This window comes from Nymphaea colorata, chromosome 5, assembly GCF_008831285.2.
Source record: "Nymphaea colorata isolate Beijing-Zhang1983 chromosome 5, ASM883128v2, whole genome shotgun sequence".
Lineage (NCBI taxonomy): Eukaryota > Viridiplantae > Streptophyta > Magnoliopsida > Nymphaeales > Nymphaeaceae > Nymphaea > Nymphaea colorata.
The window spans coordinates 8856025-8860367 of NC_045142.1; the positions used below are offsets into that span (position 1 = coordinate 8856025).

At 33.8% G+C, this 4343-nt stretch overlaps 1 pseudogene; it reads right to left on the reverse strand.

The window, feature by feature from the left end:
- On the reverse strand, positions 1-2178 carry LOC116254455 (methylsterol monooxygenase 2-2-like; annotated as a pseudogene).
- Positions 2179-4343: the final 2165 nt, after the last annotated feature.

Here is a 4343-nt window from a genome sequence, read left to right on the forward strand (position 1 = left end):
TTACCAGTCCATGCATGTGAACACTGACGAATAGTTCCCGGACTTTGTATATAACAAGAGGTGATGGTAATCATGAAATTCGGCCCTGTCAAAAAATATCAAAGTAGACCAACCAAATAAACCAAGAGAAAGGGTGACATTACCACATAATTGTATCAGGCAAAAAGTGCAAATATGGTTAAGCACCAACCAAAATCATACCCTCCATATATGGGTAGCACCTTTGATAGACTTAAAGGAAAATCATAGCTGCAGTGAGCATCCACTGTTTCCAAGACCCTTAAAGCCATCCACAACCAATAGCTAAATGGATGAGGCCCTGTAATGGCGGGTCCAATAACAGTAGCAAAACTAAGGAACACAATATCGAAGGGATGAACATATTCTGAAGTTAAGCCAAAAGGTGTTGCATACCTGCGCAGGATGAGACAGACACCCAAATTAATAAAAGGTTATATGTATGCCCATTATCGTACGCATGATTATTAGCGAAAGTGGGTACTTACTCATGATTGATACCATGCACATGTTGGTACAACCATTTGATATGAAAAACCCTGTGTCCCCAATAGAAGACAAAGTATTCCAGGATAAAGTAAAAGACAATTTGCGGTGCTCCTACTTTCCTGTAGAACCAAGTTATATGTTTTCATCTGGATTACTGCTTACCAGGAGGAGAAATTCTCAACTCCCTATAAGATATCTAATTGTAAAAAGAAAGAATGAGCACATATATAAATTGGTTCAGAAGTTTTGACTGAGGGTACCAGGAAGGGAGTGGAAGAGCAGTGGCTTGCAGACCTATGTATTCAAAGACCGGATAAGAGACCAACATTATTGGAAGGTTCACACAGAAATGGTATACCACCATAAGAATTGTGATGTACTTCACTTGGGCAGCTGCACAATCAGCTTTCTCTGAAGAGTAAGATGAATTTTGACATCAAACAGTCAAATAATATTGAAACTTCACTAGAATAAACTAACCTGAAATTTTTAGTCCAAGTGAAAAAAAAGTGAATCTTGCTTTTGGCACTTATACTTTTCTTCATTATGCCAAGCATTAACTTGGCTTTTGGCAAGGAAGTCATTCCTTGTTTGTATTTTGTGTTAATTTTTCATCCTTCTATCATAATTGAAGGTTTAAGTTTCCTTTGCTGCTCTATATTACCAAATTTCCATATGCTACCAATTATGTTTGATCATTAATGTAAGAGTTATTCTATAACTGCTTTTTTAGTATAGGATCATACTTAGAATTCTTATATAATGTCTCCTCAAATATATCTCCTAAATGTGCACCAACATTTGAGGTTTCTTCACATATTCAACCATGTAATAGTTGTAGAATATGTAAAATATATGAAAAACATGGAAATTTGATGTCTGGGTTGAATTTCATAAGCAAATAAATCTAAAACCATTAATTTAAAAAACTATAATAACATCTCATCCACAGATCTGATTTTCATATTTCTTCTAGTAATTTGGGCATCCTACATCCATCTCTACAGATTTTATAAACCCCTTAGGTTGATTATGTCATTAACTTATTTTGAAAAATTCAGCCATACCCAGTGGTTGGTAATCTTTTGGCAACGGGATCAATAATATGTTGTCTCATATATCTATCTGGTTAAAGATTGGAGTATATCCGTGGAAAGAGCGGTATAAATCAGCCCCAATCTTTAGGATTAATACATGGGATAGTGTGTTACTGCTCTCATTATCAAACGACTCGTAAATGACAATAACCAAATATACATAATGCATCCATATTCCATGCAGTGTCTGAGTAATCATTTCGTGGGCTAAAACACTTATACAAGAAAAAGGAAGTTGCAAAAGAGCAGTGCAGAAAACATCCAAACATCCTAGATTGAACAAGAACACTAGAATTGAATGATAGATTATAGAAGAAAACCTGAATTTTGTACTTGAAGAACAGCCCAATCCTTTCTAGGAATATAAACAGAAGACCTGATAAGAAAAAGGCACTCATGAACAAGGAAAGTGCCGATGCAAGCAAGTTAGAAGTCACTGAAATTTGATATCAGATACTGCAATATTTGTAAGGATGGTTTTGAACCGTTGCTACAAGTTTTTAGCAATGGTTTTTATGCTTTTAGCGACGGTCTTTGCCATTGCTAAAAACGAATTTTCTTACTGTGGCTCCATAAGTCTGAATGGTATGAGTTCTTTTAACCACAAGGAAAGTTGTACAAAAATGGATAGTCCGCAAAGAGCTGGCCCATGATTTTTGCTTTTTAGCATTAAAATGTTGTGCAATTTTTCGGAGGGGATGGTCATTACTCAACATGAATCATCATGGCATATAATTTAGATAGCACTTGATTTTGCCTGCATAAAGACAAATTTTACCTGACTATTATCCAAATTAGTTTCACCAGAAGAAAGGAAGGTTTTAATACGTTTGAATTAACTAGAAGGTAATGGTCAATGTTCAAGGTTTCTTGTGTTACTTCTTATGGGTGCATAGTAAGCAGATCTTTGCAAATCTGTCCCCATAGCATAGGATTTCAAAATTAGACCTCTTTCAATGGGAAGCTCTCATATTGGGAGCTTTAGGTAAGTGAACTGAGTGTGCCTCTTCAATGCTAGCTAGAAATTATGATAAGGTTGATAATTTTTTGCATTCATTGGGTATCATCTAATTAATTAGATTCATACAAGTTGAATGAACAAACTCATAGCATATGAGGATGAGAACAAATGCAGTAGAGTCGTCTCCAAAAATATCAAGTCTACACTGTCATACGCTTTAGTGATGTCAAGTTTCATCAAACATTTTTTCCCATTTGATTTTCCATTTTGTTAATCATCTCATACTAGAATAAGCTGGTCTCAAATCATCGTATTTGGGAGGAATGCCCCTGTGCCTAACCCCTATTATTCTTGTGATAATATGCTTTATCCATCCAACCATAATTTTTCAAAAGGATTACTTTACTTTTTAAAAAATAAAATAAAGTGGGATAAACTTAGCTACATTAATTTTTGTAAGCAGCATGCGTGATTTGAAGAAACCTACCACTGATAGAAAAAATCTTTCATATTCAAGAACTATCAAAACACACTAGTAGCTTGTAAAAAAATTTATTTTGAGTAACTTTAATTTCTACACTTCCATATAGAGCACTTAAACATGAAATGCTTAATCTATGAAATTGTATTAAAACTCACGTCATAATTTTCTTATTAGATAATTATCAAGGCACATTTGGTAATGGAAATAGTAACAAACATCAGTCATATAGCGCTGTGGTGTCTAACGTCAGTCATATATGTTGGAACTTGAGTAAACAGTGCTCAGAGGGGAAGAGAGGGAAAAGAGAGAGAGTTCCTTTCACACAAATAAAATTACCAAACTTTCCAGTTTCCACGTGCATTAGATGTTTCAAGTATATATATTAATGTTTTTGTATTTTATACTTCCAAATCCATGATCTCCATCATATTTTAAACTTTCCTTCCTACAAACATATTGTCGAGTTTATAATTTGTTTTCCTTTTGTCTATTTTACAAGATAAAGTTACAACTAAAAGTACACTTAGTTTAGAATTAAGCTGGTCTTATCCAAGTCCAAATTATCTAACAACTGTGTGAATTGCTCCGTTTAATATTGAAAATCAGATCTGAAAGGAACTGGGTCTGGTTCTCGAAGTTCTTTGTGGGAGCCAATTTCTAGTTGCACTTTCTTCAAAAAAATAATAAATTTTCCATTAATGTCCTCATTTTATTGGATATATCTTGAATTGATCCTTTACTTCTAAGGCTTTTCAAATTCATGCTTAAGTAAAAGATTAAAGTTATAAACAAAAAGGAATGGATGGCTTTCTATGAAGTTATACAGGTGTTTTTAATGAATTAAACTAACTATAGAAATGTCATCTCTATATTGCAACCAACAAGAGATATCATGTTGTTCTAATGCATGTATAAGATTTTATAAAGAGTTTAAAATTCTCTGTCCAGCTGTTTACTTACAAATCTAAACTAGATATTTGAAGTTGATTTCTATGTCATTTTTTTTAGATTTTTAGGCAAATTTGTCATTAAATGGATCATAAACCATTACTAAAGTGATAAACCATTACTACATTATAAATTATCCTAGTGAAATTTTTAAGGACAAACTTTTAAATTTTAATCATCGAAAACATGGTCATTAAATCGTTGGCCAAGCTCGTTAAGCTTTTATGCGTTGCACTTTAGCTTAATTCGAATGTCCAAAATTTGGGAAATGAAGCGTTGCTCGGATCCAGTATCCGATGGGGCCCAAATCCATCCGCGCCTCTTTTCCCCAACGGATAACTCAACG